The 17,769-nt window shown below is 40.0% G+C and overlaps 1 protein-coding gene across 6 annotated transcripts in view; it reads right to left on the bottom strand.

Annotated features, from left to right (window-relative positions):
• Window positions 1-17,769, bottom strand: part of STIM1 (stromal interaction molecule 1) — a 183,025-nt gene that overhangs the window by 149,371 nt on the left and 15,885 nt on the right. The gene's annotated exons all lie outside the window — the stretch shown is intronic.

Raw genomic sequence — 17,769 nt, 5'->3', positions numbered from 1 at the left:
GCAGTTACGGAATAGCCATGGGGATGTAAAGTACAGTATAGGAAATAGAGTAGCTAAAGAACTTATATGCATGACCCATGGACAAGAACAATGGTGGGGAGATTGCCTGAGGGAGTGGGGGATGCTGGGTGGAGTGGGGCAAAGGGGAAAAAACAGGACAACTATGATAGTATAATCAATAAAATATAATTTTCAAAAATAATAATAAAATAAATACAGTATCCCCTTGAGCTCAAACCTCAGTCAAATCCTTACTGCCAGGGTAGAAAGGCCGCTTGTAGTCCAAAAGACTGGCCAAGAGAAGCCAAGAGCTTCTGTCAGTGCTGCCAGACTTAACAGGGGTGACAGAGAAAAGTTTTAGAAATCTCAGGTGCCATAAAATACTGTCAGCAATGTCTGTAACAAACTTAAAGCCTACTGGATGCCCCATCCTGTATTAGGGCCAGAAGGGAACGATCACAGAAATTACTGAATTGAGAGAACTAGGTGGATATCCATAGATCATCATCGGGACTGGCCCCTACTTTCAGATTGTAATATACCTATCATTAGCCTCATTTTACAAGTAATGCAACTGAGGTCCAGAAAGGGTAAGCGATAGGGTCCAGATCAGATATCTAAGAGGTGACAAGAAAGAAAAAAAAAAGAACCTCCAGTTTCAAACAGTAACAAGATAAAACTCATAAAACTGTCAAAACAACACAACAAAAAGATGAAAACATAATCTATTGAATGAGAGAATGTATTTGCAAACAATATATCTGATAAGGAGTAAATATCCAAAATATATAAGGAACTCATACAACTTAATAATAAAAAAATAAGATGATCAAAAACTGGGCAGAGGACATGAATAGACATTTCTACAAAGAATACATACAAATGGCCAATAGACATATGAAAATATGCTCAAATCACTACTCATCAGGGAAATGCAAATCAAAACCACAATGAGATACCACCTCACACCTGTCAAAAGGGCTATTACCAAAAAATCAACAAATAACAAGTGCTAGCCAGAATGTAGAGGAAAGGGAACCCCCTGCACTGTTGATGGGATTGTAAATTAGAGTAGCAACTATGGAAAACAGTATGGAAGTTTCTCAAAAAACTAAAAACTAAAATTACCATAGGACTCAGCAATTCCACTCCTTGGTATTTACCTGAAGGAAATGAAAACACTAATTTGCTGGGTGGGTGGGCTGGAATGGGAGTAAAAAGGAGAAAACTGTATTTGAACAATGATTTAAATAAATTTTTTTAAAAATAAATAAATAAAAATTAAAAAAAGAAAACACTAATTTGAAAAGATATATAAACTCCTATGTGCCATGCAGCATTTTTTATAATAGCCAAGATATGGAAGCCACCTAGATATCCACTATTGATGAATGGATAAAGAAGACGTGGTATATGTGTATAATGGAATACTAACCATAAAAAATGAAATCTTGCCATCTGTAACAACACTGATGGACCTACAAGGATATTACACTAAGTGAAATAAGTCAGTTAGAGAAAGATAAATGTCACATAATTTCACTTATATGTGGTATCTAAGAAAATAAAATGAACAAAACAAAACAAAAACAGACTCATAGAAACAGAGATCAAACATATAATTGCCAGAGGAGGGGGTGGCAGGGGATGGGTGAAAACATGAAGGGGAATATGTCACTAATAGTCTGGTAACTTTGCACAATGACAGATGGTTACTAGACTTAGTTGGCCATCACATCATAAGGTATATAAATGTTAAATCACTATGTTGTACACCTGAAACTAATATAATATTGTATGCCAACTATACTTACACAAAAACTAAAAAAAAAAAAAAAAAAAACTCACGGTCAGGTGGTAAGAGAGAGTCCTATGAGGAGCTGCAGGTATGGAAAGGAAGAACAAGAGCTGAGGTACAGAAGGCATCAGAATAAAAGTCCCTAACTACCACCTGTCACAAAGTAACAGGGCACCTCCTTGAATAATTTTATGGCTCCTTTAATACCTACAACCCTGTAATATCTGTTTACCTATCTTCTCCATTAGGTGGTAATTCCTCAAGACAATGTACTTTTTTATTATCCTTATCGATATTTATGTATGTGAAGGACACCATGTTATACTACGGGGGTAAGATTAGGATCTTGTCTTGGGCATCTCTGATATAATCTCAGCATCTCACATGGTGCCCAATCATAGCTGCTTGGCACACAGTAAGCATTCACTAAATAGGGATCTCCTGATAAGACTGCTGGACATGGACCACTGATGAGTTGCTTACCAATACAGCTCAGCTAGCCATAGAAACAAACAGGCACAGAAGAGATCAAGCCCCTGAACAGCATCAGGTCTACACATTTATAAAATCCCTCCCATAGTAGAGCCTAGCCATCAAGATGAACAGAAAAATACAAGAAGGATCCACATCAGTTCCTCAAAACTGCTTTAGAGACCATATGGCAGTATTCCAAACTATACTGTATCTCCACTTAGGATTTGGGCTGGAATATTATATTGAAACCCACTCTCACATTTTCTACACTCCCTATTGAGAGGGAAGGAAAGTGTTCCTTCCTTTTAGCATTGCTCATTTGGAAAAGCTGATCTCCCAGGAAAAGGCTGGGCTCATATCCTGACAAATAGGATCTGGCAAAAGCTTGAACCCCACAAAAGCATCTCAATCATTCCACCTTGCTGGGCTCCAGGGCTGAAAATAGCCCCAAATGAAAAACGAGCTGTGTGGACTACTTATCCAGTTTCATAGCAATGGCAAGACTTAAGCTGGCTGAGTAGGACAAACCCCTCACTCCTTCACTCAAGCAGGGACAGAAATCTCACCTGTTTCCGGCCCCATAGCAACTGGCATAGCTCTGGCACCTATCGGGCTTCATCTTTCCAAAACAGCCATGGAACAAGTGCAGAACAGGGAAGCACCTTCTGCAGTCAGCCCAGCACTGCTTGAAGGGGTGACAAGAAGAGACCCCTATTCCCTCATCAAAGGTGAGAGCAAAATGAAAGACCCCAAAGCAGCCCACACCCAAAAAAGAAGTATTCTGTACCTCTGCTTCACCTTCTGACAATGACCTTAAGAGGTCCCTCTACTAAAGCCATCTCAATGCCTATTTAAGGCTAGCCTTACCTAATCCCAAATCAGAGTCAGTCTGTAGTCTTGCACACCAAGTCCACCCTGTTTATTACACACCCTGATCCATGCCATTAGAGTCCATCGTTTTTAGGTCTGCCTTCCCCAATACATTAAGCACTTTTAGAGGCAGGGCCCAAGTCTCACAATGCCTGTGTCTCCAGTTTTGCCCAGCACATAGGCATGATTAAGCAGATGCTCAAAGACCTATTTATTGTAAAACAAAAGTTAGCAAGTACAGAAAAAGGGCAGGAAGTGTAAAGGCAAGAATGTATCCTGTCTTACTTTCCCTGGAATTGTACCTCCCACACCGCCCCCTACCCCGGACTCTGGCCCCTAGAGTCAGGCTGGTTTCCCAGGTTTCCTATCTTATCACCAAGGTAACAGACATTACTCCCTCCTGTAACCATGCACAATCCTATCTGAAACACTCCCAGGACCTTTGGCATCCTAGGTGTCTGCTTCACTTCCTGGATATGTTTGGGAATTCCTTGAGAACATGGTCCATGGACTAGCCACAAGGTAGTCCATCAGTAACAATACATAAAATGAAAAAAAAAAATCAACTTTCCTTGAGCTTTCAATTGCTCACCTATGAAAAGATAAAAAGAATATCTGTTATTGTCATGTTTCACCTGGTTTCACCTAGTTGCTCCCATGGACTTACCTTATTTCTCTTTCTCCATGTCCTTAGCTGGTTCCCAGGGAATTCTCCATAAAGAATTCATGCCAAATGGTTCAGCACCTATATTTGGCCTACAACTGTGTGATACTCAAGATGTCATCAGAACAGAGATGACAGCTCATTCTTCACATCCCACATCTCTCAGACTCTAAGGAGTGACTCATCCATGCTAATCCCTGCCAAAGACAGGAAAAGTCCCCTTGAATCAAAGCAGGACAATGCTACATTCTCCACCCACCCACTTAGGGCCCATGCCTAAGATCACGTTCAAGCTCACACCTAAAACTGGGATTGGCCCCTAAGTCCTCACCTTTGTAGGCTGAAGTCCTGGGAGAAGCCTTCCAATCAGAAAAGAAAATAAATTTTCAATGAGATACCACTTCACACCAGTCAGAATGGCCATCATAAACAAAGCAACAAACAACAAGTGTTGGAGAGGATGTGGAGAAAGGGGGTCCCTAGTGCACTGTTGGTGGGACTGCAGACTGGTACGACCATTATGGAAAGCAGTTTGGAACTTCCTCAGAAAACTAAAAATGGATCTGCCTCTTGACCCAGCAATTCCATTGCTGGGACTCTATCCTAAGAACACTAAAACACCAATACAAAAGAACCTTTGCACCCCGATGTTCATAGCAGCACAAATTTACAATAGCTAGGTACTGGAAGCAACCTAGATGCCCATCAGTAAAAGAATGGATCAAAAAACTATGGTACATTTACACAATGGAATTCTATGCAGCAGAAAGAAAGAAGGAGCTCATACCCTTTGCAACAGCATGGATGGAGCTGGAAAGCATTATGCTAAGTGAAACAAGCCAGGCAGTGAAAGACATGATACCACATGATATCACCTTTAACAGGAATCTAAACAACAAAACAAAACAAAACAAAACACTAGCAAAATATAACCAAAGACACCGAAATAGGGGATAGTCTCACAGTGGCCAGAGGGGAGAGAAGAGGGAATGTCAGGGGGGAATGGGTAGGGATTACAGGAACAAATTTGGAGGACACATGGACAAAAACTAGGGGTGGGGGGTAATTGGGGGAAGGGGGGAGGGTTGGGTGGATGGGCTGGAACGGGAATAGGGGGGAGAAAACTGTACTTGAACAATGATTGAAATAAAAAAAAAAGAAAGGTCACTATACCTGATAAACTAAAAAAAAAAAAAAAAAAGAAAAGAAAATAAATTTTAACTTTCTACAACTGTGTCACAACTAACAGTTTTCAGGAAACCCAAGTTATCTTTGTTTTCATTGTGATACAGATCACATACCATACAATTCACCCTTTTAAAGGGTACAACTCAGTGGTTTTCAGTATATTCATCACAATCTAATTTCTGAACATTTTCATTACACCTAAAAGAAGCCCCACACCCACCAGCAGTCATTCATCATAACCCCCAGCCCCCAGCCCCTGGCAACCATTAATCTACTGTCTGTCTCTACTAATTTGCCTCTGGACATTTCACATAAATGAAATCATGTATTATGTGGCCTTTTCACTTAGCATAATGTTTTTGAGATTCACCCATGTTGTAGTATATATCAGTATTTCATTCTATTATATGGCTAAATAATATACCATTATGTGGATATGTCACATTTTATTTATTTATTCAGCAGCTGATGAACATTTGCATTGTTTTTTTCACTTTTTGACTATTACAAATAATACTATAATGAACATTCATGTACAAGTTTTTCTGTGAACATATTTTCATTTCTCATGAGTATATGCCTAGAAATGGTAACTCCGCATTTAACTTTTGAGGCCAACTTACCTTTTAAAACACTTTCACTCTTCTGCCTTCCTCACCATCAAGACCTTCCATGATCAGCTCCACTCCCCAACACACCTACAGAACCCCACTGACTACCATTTTAGCTAGTGGCTACTAGCAGTACAAATATAAAACATCCCTATTGTCACATAAAGGTCTATTGAGCAGTGCTGGTCTAAAAGGATAAGATGATTAGAATGATTATGGCTAACACTGCATGGATTACAATGGGCCTGACACTCATCAAGACCCTTGTATGGATTATTTCTTTTAGTCATCACAATAACTCTATGTATCGATCCCATTTTATTGATGGAGAAATCAATGCTTTGGGGAGATAAATAACTTGCCTCAGATCACTCAACTGGTAAAGGGTCACGATTTAAACCCACAAAGTCTAGCCCTGGCCAGGTGGCTCAGTTGGTTGGAGTGTTGTCCCATACACCAAAAGGTTGAGAGTTCAGAGCACATACTTGGTCTGAGGGTTCGATCCCCAGTCAGGGCACGAATGGGAGGCAATTGTTCCATGTTTCTCTCTGACTTTGTTGTCTCTTTCTCTCTCTCCCTCTCCCTCTAATATCAGTAAAAACATACTCAGGTAAGGACTTTTTTTTAAATCTTTCAAAAAAAATTTAAAAATCAACCCACAAAGTCTGACTTCAAAGTCTATCTTCTTTTTTTAATCCTCACCCAAGGATATATTTATTGATTTTAGAGAGAGATGGAAGGAGGAAGAGAGTGGGAGGGAGAGAGAAACATCAGTTGGTTGTCTTCCATAAGTGCCCCTAATGGGGATCTGAGCTGCCAAAGTCTGTCTTCTAACTACTCTAGTTCACACAAATAATTGTAATAAAATCACAATATGCTAAGGCCATAAATGAGGTCCAGATAGAGGGCTAAGGGACTTCAAAAGAGTAGAGGTCACAACAGGATGTAGGGGAAAAAAGAAGAGCCTTCATTAAATAAGCATGAAAAACAAGCACTAATAAAAAATCTATTCATTCTGTACTCAGGGTCCACTCAAGCAGCATTTCCTTTAGGAAGTCTTCTTGGACTACTCCAGTCCACACTATTCTCTCCTTTTATATATCATATTTAGCTGCTTTCTAACTAGTTAAGAAATTGTCTGATTACTAAATTCCCCAAAGGCAGGGATAGAGACCCTGTTTCAGTCTCTTCTACAGCCCACAATGCAGCAAAGAGCAAAACTCAAAACAAGCTGGTTCAATATAAATGTCTCTGAAGGGCTGCTGATTATTATTGCTCCCTTATATTAGATTTAGACATAGCAAAAAATAAGGCCAAACTGAAAAAGAGCGTAAGAACACTCAAGTGTTCTGAAGAGTAATCTCCACATTCTTCCTTCCTGGGGGCTGACCAAAACAGGCTCCAAGTGCCCCAGGCTATGCCCCTTTGCCAATCTAAGAGCCCCAATTGAAGCATGGAATTCATTCTCAGTCTTTGAACCAGCAGTGCATCAGTCAGTGTTTCGCGCAAGATAGCATGATAGTTTCTAGTACAACTATAAGCCAGTTCCTTCGGCCTTCAAGGTGTTGAAAACATATGGCTGGCTACCACACTGCTCATTCATCCTCTTGACTTAAGGGAGAGTCAAGCATAATGCCACTCATCATTTAAGAAATCACTTTCAATCTCCATTAGCTAACTGAATCCTTACACACTCTCCACAATCCCAGGGCAGGGACTCCCCCACAATCTTATACACAAAGAAACTCCAACTTTGAAACGTTAAGTAATCTTACTAATTCATAAAGGTACAGAGACAGAAGAACCCAAGTCTTCTGATTCTTGATCCACACCCAGGTGAGTTGACTTTACCATCCAATGAGAGGCTTTCCCTGACCACCCTTCCTAAAATAATACCCCCATCACTCTCTAACCTTCTGCCCCACTTTATTTTGTTTTCTAGAACTTATTATTACCAAAAATTATATTAGATGTTTACTCATTTATTGCTTATCTTCCTAATGGAATATAATGCAACAGAGACTTACTATCTACTTCATTATCAAGTGCCTAGAAGAGGTCCTAGGACACAAAAGGCCTTGATATTTATTACATGAATGACTAAATCTAGTACATTCCTGAACTGATGCCCTCTATACCATTCCTGCCAAGTAAGCCTCCAGTTTACACTCAAAATTGAAGTCTATGCATGTTTCATACAGCATTTATTAATATTCATTTTATGTCAGGCCATATGCTAGATGATAAGGATAGAAATGAATCAAACATAATCCCTAGCTCTAGAAACACAACCTAGTAGTTTGAAGCAGACAATAGAAAAGTGTGCCATTATAGAGATGTTCATAGCAGGGAGCACTAATGAGTGAAATAAGGAGAAAGGGTTTATAGAGCTTCACAGAAGAGGTGACATCTGACCTGAGCCTGGAAGAGCAATTTTAATTTCAGTCACCAGATAAGAATGGAAGGATATTCCAAACAAAAAGAAAGTATGACCATAGGCTGAGAAACATGAAAAATCTAGGTGTATTTAAAAAGTAGTACGTATTTTTTAAATCAAGGAAGGTTTGCCCCCAATTACGTTTTTAAAAAAAAGATGAATGTCTAGCATCCAAACTATTAAAGAACTCTTACAATTTGTATTAGTAAGGGTTCTCTAGAGAACAAGAACCAATAGAAAAACATGTTATATAAAAAACAATATATAGTATAGAATATATATTATATAATATATATAAGAGTGGATTTGTTACAGGAATGGTTCACATTGTTATGGAGACCAAGAAGTCCCACAGTCTCCCATTTGTATGCTCAAGAACCAGGAAAACTATTGGTGTCATTCAGATCAAGTCCAATAGCCTGAAAAGGTATTAGTGAGGAAAGGGGGGATTTACAATGATGTTAAATCCCAGTCTGAGTCCAAAAGCCAGAGAACCAGGAGCTTCGATGTACAACAGCAGGAAAAAATGGATGTGTCGGCTCAAAAAGTAAGAACAAACTCACCCTTCCTCACCTTTTTGCCCCTCAGTGGATTGGATGATGCCCATCAGAATTGGTGATGGTAATCTTTATTCAGTTTACTAATTCAAATGCTCATCTCTTCCAAAGACAACCTCACGGACCCAGAAATAACATTTTACCAGCTATTTAGGCATCCCTTAGCCCAGTCAAGTTCACATAAAATTAACTGTCACACAATTCAACAACAGAGAGACAAACCCCAATTTAAAAATAAAGGACATGAATAGACACTTCTTCACAGATGACATAAAAATAGCCAACAAGCACAGAAAAAGATGCTCAACATCATTAGTCATCAGGGAAATGCAAATCGAAACCACAATGAGATACCATTTCATACGCCCTAGGATGGCTATAACAAAAATAAATAAATAAAATAAAATAAATAAAAAATGTTACTGAGAATATTAAAAAACTAGATCCTTCGTATATCACTGGTGGGAGTATAAAATGGTTCAACCACACTGGAAAACAGTTTGGCAGTTCCTCAAAAACTTAAACATAGATTGACCATATGACCCAGTAATTCTACTCCTCATATATGCCCAAAAGAATTGAAGGCCCTGGATATGTAGCTCAGTGATTAAAGCATCATCCCAGTACACACAGAGTTTGCGGATTCAATCCCTGGTCAGGACACATACAAGAAGCAACCAATGAATGCATAAATAAATGGAATAACAAATCAATGTTTCTCTCTCTCTCCACCCCCCTCCCTCCCTCTCTCTAAAATCAATCAATTTTTTAAAAAAAGATTTGAAAACAGGTACTCAAACTAGTATATGTATACACATATTCACAGCAGCATTACTGACAGTAGCCAAAAGGCTGAAACAGCCCAACTGTCCATCAACAGATAAATGGACGAACTGTGATATGTATATGGAATATTAGCTACCCATAGAAGAGATAAAGTACTGCTTCATTCCACAAGCTACATGCTCTAATATGGATGAACCTCCAAAATATTATGCTAAGTGAAAGAAGCCAGACACAAAAGGTCACATATTTTGAGATTCCATTCTGATGAAATATCCAGAATAGGTAAATTCATACAAACAGAAGACAGACTGGTGGCTGCAAAGGGGAAAGGGAGAGAGGAAAATGGAAGCAATGGCTTAATGGGTGATAAGTGTCCTTTGTGGTGATGAAAATGGTTTGGAACTACATAGATATGGTAGATGAACAATTTTGTGAATGGACTAAATGCCACTGAATTGTGTATGTGAATGGTTAATTTTATGTTATGTGAATTTCACTTCAATTAAAAAAAATAGATAAATGGCCCTGTCTGGTGTGGCTCAATTAGTTGGGTGGCATTCCGCAAATTGGAAAAAAAAAAAAAGAGAGAGATAAATGGCCCATCGCACCATATTCTAAAGGAAAAACGCAAAAGCCACTGATATTTCCCTATCCAGCTGCTCCTTCCTGCCCTTGTAGGAAGCCTGCCCTCACATCCCCCAGCCATCCAAACCTGCCATTTTAGCAATGTTATTTGCCCTCATTTTCTAGTCATTTCCTGTGTCAGGCTATCTGAAGTTCCCAGTGAGAAAGCAAGCTCCCTTTTAAATAAGTTTCATGTGTATGTGTTCTGTTTCTCATACAGCACACAGCAGGTCATGAATGGAGAATAGGGGGAAAAGGGCTGAATAACCTCTCTTTTTTTCAGTTTTAATATCTTTTTTATTTAAATATTCTCAACATTTCTTTTTCTTTGATGTATAAATGACATACATTATATTAGTTTCAAGTGTACAATATAATGATTTGATATTTGTACACATTGAGAAGTGATAACCACACTAAGTCTATTTACCATGTCATACAAAGTTACAAAACATTTTTTTCTGTGATGAGAACTTTTAAGATTTATTTTCTTGCCCTGGCTGGTGTGCTTCAATGGATTGAGTGCCAGCCTGTGAACTGAAAGGTTACCAGTTCAATTCTCGGCCAGGGCACATGCCTGGGCTGTGAGTCAGGCCCCCCATTGGGGGCCTGTGAGAGGCAACCAATCAATGCTTCTCTTGCACATCAGTGTTTCGCTCCATCTCTTTCTCCCTCCTTCCTCTCTCTCTAAAAAATAATAAAACATTTTTTAAGGGAATATTTACTATATTAGCAACTTTCAAATTTGCAATATGATATTGTTGACCATAGTCACTATGCTGTACATTACATCCCCATGACTTCTTTTACTTTATTTTATTTTAATTTTTTTTACTTATTGATCTCAGAGAGAGAGCAAGACATCAATCTGTTATTCCATTTATTTAGGCATTCATTGGTTGATTCTTGAATGTGCCCTGACTGGGGATCAAACCTGCAGCCTTGGCGCATCGTGAGGATGCTCTCTCCAACTGAGCTACCCGGCTAGAGCTCCCGTGACTTATTTTATAACTGGAAGTTTGCACCTCTTGATCTCCTTCACCCATTTTGCTGACCACCCCACCCACCCATGTCCCTTCTGGCAACACCAATCTGTTCTCTATATCTCTGTGATTGGTTTTGCTTTCTCTGTTCATTTATTTTGTTTTCTAGAAATATGGTATTTGTCTTTCTCTGACTTATTTCACTTAGCATACCATCCTCAAGGCCCATCCATGTTGTTTGTGAATGGCAAGATTTCATTTGTTTTATGGCTGAGTAGTATCCCATTTTGTGTGTGTGTGTGTGTGTGTGTGTCACATCTTCTTTATTCACAGAATGACCTCGCTTGAAGCAGCAGTTTGGAGTGGTGCTGTATCTGAGAAGGAAGCTAGAGGCTGGGATGTCAGAGTGATCAAAGATATAATCATCATACAATGCTCTAAATCTGACTTATTTTCTTTGGGGGAGGGGCAGAGGTTCAAGAAGAGAAGTATTTAACAAACAGCATTGGAAAAATATCAGGTTTCAGAAATAATCGAAATCTCTCAACAAGTGGGTTTTTGACTTTTCAGAAGCAACAATTCTAATGCCAAAGTCTTTCAGAAAAACAAGGACTTGACTCCCCAAAGTTTGACACTGAAGCCATATCCCAGCTGTCCACAAACTGTTTTGATTGCACTCAGGAGGCACTGGAAACCTGGAGACTAGAGATCTGGGGCACAGCATTCACGTTCAGCCCTATCGGCCAAAAAGCTACAATGCAGCACATGAGATTAAAAAAGAACAGCAAAGCCAGATTTTGAATTCTGGTCTGCCTGCTTCCAAAGCTTATGCTTTTGGCACAACACAAAACTGTCCAGCACCACACATGCTGCCCTACTTGCTGGATCTCCAGGAGGGAGTGCTCTGACCACTCAGAAGAAACCAATGCCTCTCAATTTCAAATTAATTCTAGTAGCCACAGGGATAGAACCTCTTGCTCAGGCAGTAGCAACCCAGGGCACTGATGCCACTGAGAAGAAGTACCTGAAATTGTTATCTGAGCTACTCTACCATTCCCCAGGCCACTAACCAAGACTCCTGAAAGCCCACAAGATAGATGTTCTGCCTTTGTTGGCCCTTAAAGATAGGAGAGGAAATGCTGGGGAGAAACACAAATGTGAAATCCTAGGAGACAAAACACTAGCCTTAAATCAGTAGACGTAGTCTCAATTCTGCCACTAATTAGTTTTATGACCTTGAAGAGTTGCCTGCCTTTTTTGCATTTGTTTTCTCTGCTATAATATGGAAATAACACCCCCTTCCCATCCTATCTCACAGGTTGGCTATGGGTATGATGAGCAAAAACACAGGTCTTGAATAGGAGAATGCTTCATAGATTATAAAGCACAAACTAATCTGAGGAGTCATTATGATATGACTACCACCAGCTGGCTGGAGAGAAGATTAATGTGTATGAAACAATTAGGAGGTGAAACAGTAGATAATTAGATGCCAAATTATATGGCACAAACTAGGAAGATTATAGTCTGGAAAAGGGAGGTTTCTGGGATTAGTCGGAGAAACTGCATCATAAAGAATGGACAGGACTGAAGGGAGATAGAGAGCAATAGTAGCAGCAACAGTATGCAGCCAGGGAAAAAAGAGGCGAAGAAGCAGGAGAGTAACAGTGATGGAACAGATGCTGTGTAAGGGTACGTCAGGGAGGCCACAATGGCTAGCAGGGTACAGACTATGAAGAGAAGACAGTCAAGCCAAGGAGCTAGGGAAGGATGCAATTGGCAAGGGTGACCACAGGGGACAGCAGAGCTGGATTTCTCAGGAAACATTTAATGAGCACTAACAATGTGGTAGGCACTACCATAGGTTATGGGGATACGGAGATCAATAAAGACATGAACCTTGCTCTCACGACCCTGCCTTTGAATTGTAGCTCTTCTATCTGCAGTGGCACAGACATCAAGGAACAAGCTTTATAATCACAGGATTCTGGATTCAAATCCCTGTGCTGTCATTGCTGGATGGGTGACCTACCTCATCAAGCAACCAAAGCTAATTCCCAGTCTCCTTTTTTGCAATGCAGAAGTAATAGTAATTGTTCATAAAATTGTGGTGAGTACAAATTATATAAAATACATTAAATAAAACATAACACAAATGATAACTGTTATAATTATCATTCACTAGCTTTGTGACCTTGGGAAAGTTGCTCACTGCCTCTGGGCTTCAGTTTCATCATCTGTAAACTTCATAAGGTTGTTGTAAAGATTAAAGAAAATAATTGGCTCAAAGCACCTCACATAAAGCAACAGCTCAACAAAGTTCCCTTTTCTTCCCTCTGTCTCCTTTCCTTAACCCTCTTCTTTGAGATCTCCCTTGTGATAACACCCAGCTCAGATACTTACTATTTCTGGAAGGCACTAGGCCCATTTAACCCTCAAACTAACTCTTAACTTACCCAATGATTGACCACCCCCATCCACAAACGTTCTTTACCCACTTCTTGCCAAGTGGCTTCAATTTGCAAGCAAGAAGCCCTTTCAACCTGATAGCCAGACAATTCCTCCCTGCTTCCACCCAAGAAACTAAACCAGAAGAGTTTAGTTTCTAAACTCTAAAATCTAAAATGTTGATAAAAGAAAGGAGAAATGTATTTCCAGTGTCTTGAAACTGTAGGATAAAAGGAAGAAGTGCTGAGCAGCCTTGCTTGAGGAGCAGATAGATCCCACTGGCCAGTGCACATACAACGAGGGCAGGCAAACATGCCGCAACTTCTAAACCTTCTGGGAATGCCTCACACTAAGGCCCTCAGCCTGCTGGAGTCAGTCAGGCATGAGGGAAAAATTAGGTTTTCACTAGTAAAGGTCAACTCATAAATACCTGATTAACCCAAGAGAACACGTTCTGCTCGGTGTCCTGTGAGAATTTACAACTGACCCAGAACAGAAGTCAAGCTAAGAACATGGTGTCAAAGTTATAACTAACAATTACTGAGGCAGGGGAATGGGAGGGGGAAGGAGGGTAATGGCCAGCTATAAAAGCCTAATCCAAATCAGATGAGTCCAGACTCTCCAGAGAAAGCAACTTTTTTCTGGGAATGACCTCTGCACAAATTTCTAGCACAAATATTACCTTGCCTTGAAAGACAAGAGGCAGCCCTCCCACCAGGACCATGGGAAATGCAGAAAAGGAAAGCATATTAATCCCAGGAAGTTGCTTTCGGGAGAAAATAATACCAATAATTCTACATTAGGAAGACATCATCAGATCAAACCTGTGAAGCCATTGACTAGGCTCCCCTAAGCACATCTGCTTCTTCCTGTGTGTTTCCATCACCTTTTGCAAACTAGGAAGGGGGCATAAAAGGAACTATCTTTCACTGAACACTCACTAGGACTTGTACAAAGGGTTTTAAACTTTTTAAAATCCTCCCAATAATCCTGTATGATAGCTAATCATAGTCCCATTTTATAAATGAGGAAACTGAGCACCACAAAAATTAAGCAATTTAGGAGAGGGGATGGTAAATGGCAGAACCCAAATACAAACCCAGTCTGTCTAATTCCAAAACAACCTTTCTTTCAACGAATATTTATTGAGATCCTGCTACATACCAAATACTTCTCTTAGGTGATACAACAAACAAAATTCCTTGTCTTCATGAAGTTTTCTTCATTCCCAAAACCAAATTGCCTCTGTATTTAGCACACCACACGTTTAATAGCTGAATTTCTTTCTCCTCCACCAGGCGGGACTCAACAAACAGGTATTGAAGGGAATGAATGTGGTTCTGTCCCTCACCTCACAGGAATTCCTCTCAACTGCTGCCAAACAGCATTTAACTGTTTATTCATCAATTCTGCATCCTTCCTCCCACCTAAGTCAAGCCATATCTTAACAGCTTCCTCGAAGTGCTAGCAAATTGGCTCCAGTCACCCAAAGAGTATAACAATAGTACTTCAGAATTTACAAAACACTTTACAAACATTATCTTATTTAATCCTCATAAAATTAAACAAGGTAGGTATTGTTCCCATTTAACAAGGAAAGAGACCCACGGAGAAAGCTCAATGTCCTTGGACACAACTGAGCAGTGGAACTGAGTAGAGCTCAAAATGGAGTCCTCCCTTCTCCTAAGAACATCTCAAAACCTATTCTACATAATACAGAAACCAAAAGGGTGTTGTGTTGCTACTTGATTAAGCTATTTCAGAGTCCCCAGTGTTATCAGAACAAAACAACAACAACAACAAAAAAACATTTTGTTTCATCCTACAGTGGTATTTATTTTGATTGTTATTAATATTATATTACTTTTCCCATTGAAGGTATTTTAACTGTATTTTATGTTCTAATTTGCCATTTATTCCCAAAATAGCAAACTTTTGATGTCAAACACTAAACACATATGCTATACACACAGAAAAAGGTCTGAAAATACTTTTAGAAGTTTTTTCAAGTCAGTAAGAAAGATAATTTGACTTATAAAAATGCCTTTAAAGGCTTGCCTTCTCCAGGAAAGCCTTTATCCTGTGAAGTGACATGCACCAGCAGGCAGAGGTTGCAGACAGTGTAAGTTCCAAATGCAAGACTAACTCATTATGCTCTTTGCAAAAAAAATAAAAAAAGCTACCCACAGTCAATAGGTATATTCCAATATCCAGAGCCAGGCTGAAGGCTTTGTCATGCCACTCCACTCCAGGTAGCATTGACTGGCTTTATTAATTGCAAGTAGACCACAAGAAAGAAAAAAACTCTGAAGCCAAAAACTCTGAAGTTCAAAAACTCTGAAGGAAAATGACCTGAGGGAAGAAGATGACGGCTCCCTTGGGACAGAAAAGGCATCTGACCTAGAAGGCCCTACTGCCTCCAGTACAACACAGCATACTCTGGGCAATCAAGAAGACCCAGGTCTGGCTTTATTTAGGGAGCTAGTCAAGACTCTGGTCAAAATCCTTCCCTTTGCAGTTTGCCATTAAGCCTGAAATTCTAACACTGACTTCACTGGGTTAACAAACACATCATGAGTACACACTTTGCAGGAGTGGTCAAATGAGGTAGATCTATGTGTCATTAAATATCAGCCATGTTTCCTCCAGCTGGTGTGGCTCAGTTGGCCAGACATTCTTCCACAAACTAGAAGGATGCCAGTTTGATTCCCTTCAGCGCACATGCCTGGGTTGCAGGTTAGGTTGCCAGTAGGTGCACATACTAAAGGCCAGTCAGCATGCACAACAAAGGCAGTCAATGGATGTTTTCAGTGTTTCTCTCCCTCTCCTTTTCCCTCCCTTCCCTTCTCTCTAAAATTAAAAATTAAAAAATTAAAAAATAAAATAGTTGGTTGGAGTGTCATCCCATAACCAAGAGGTTGCATGTTCAATCCCCAGTCAGGACACATACCTGGGTTACAGGTTTAATCCCAGTCCAGGCACATTCAGGAGGCAACCAATAGATATTTTCTCTTTCACATTCATGTTTCTCTCTCTCCCTTCCTCTCTCTCTTTCCCTCTTTCTAAAAGTAATGAAAAGCTGTCCTCAGGTGAGGATAAAAAAACTAAAATAAAAATAAAAATAAATAAATGTCAGCCAGATTAGAGAGATGGCCAGAGTGCTCAGGAAAAGCAGGCCAAGCAAATAATTCTGAATTGGAGATTTTGTGAAGGTAGGAAATTAGCTGGGCTTAGAAGAATAGGAGGATATAAAATTCTTTGTGCTACCTAAAGAGGTAACCAGAGGCTTTAGGAGAGACCCAGATTTCATTCTGGTTCAGTTGCTTACAGGCTGTAATGACAATTAGGCAAATTATTATAATCTTTCCTCATCTGTAAAATGGGCATTATGAAACAGTATGAGCATATCTTAAAAGGCAGCTATGTAAAACATCAGCCCCAACATGGCACATAATGGGACTTAGTCAATATCTTTCCTTTCTCCCTCTTTCCAGTTAGAACAGGAACACACAACAGAGGATTCCCCAGGGCAATGGAAATTGCATGCTGGCTAACAGAGCAAAGCCTTTTGGGGCTAATAGTCAGAGAACTGACCTAAAAGAGAACCTCAGGATTCTAGAGAGTAGCAAATCTGGATCCAGATCTCTCCATTATGAGATGTGTGGCAGCCCATTCTGGACAAATACCATATCACTTTGCATTTATTTAGACAAGGTCATAGAAACCCACTCCTTAGCTCCCCAAGAAGACAGCCCTGTGTCAACTACTTATACTCCAGGAGGCCAGAGTAGGGCCCAGTGCAAGAAAGGTATTGAGTCCAGCTGTCAACATTTTAATTAGTTCAGCCTTAAAAAGCCCATAACCACAAGAGAGTAAAAGGAGCCCCCAGGGAAAGCCTCTGCCCTTCACACAGCTCAGCCAATTAGATCTGCTCAAGTGCCCTAATTTTCATCACTGAGTTCTTGAGGGAATCAAGCCTCACCAAGCTCTGACTTCTGACGGAGCGTACAGGCACACACTCAGCTCAGGAAGAGCAGCTGGGTGTGGACTACAAGAGAGGCAGCATCAAATATTCTGAGGTCCTGACACCCTCCCTACATCAGTAAACTAAGACCCTGCCCTATTACCAGGCTCTGTCCCGTAACCCGTGTCCTACTGTGACCCGTGCTCCGGGTGGCTATGCCCTAACCCAGAGATTTTCAACATTTTTTTCTCATGGCACACATAAACTAATTCCTAAAATTCTGTGGCACATCAAAAAGTATAGTTTTTGCTGATCTGACAAGAGAATATAGGTATAATTTTTATTTGTTCACACCAGATGGCTAT

This window comes from Phyllostomus discolor, chromosome 6, assembly GCF_004126475.2.
Source record: "Phyllostomus discolor isolate MPI-MPIP mPhyDis1 chromosome 6, mPhyDis1.pri.v3, whole genome shotgun sequence".
Classification (NCBI taxonomy): domain Eukaryota; kingdom Metazoa; phylum Chordata; class Mammalia; order Chiroptera; family Phyllostomidae; genus Phyllostomus; species Phyllostomus discolor.
The sequence above is the reverse complement of the archived record's forward strand: the minus strand, read 5'-3'. Positions and strand labels throughout refer to the sequence as shown.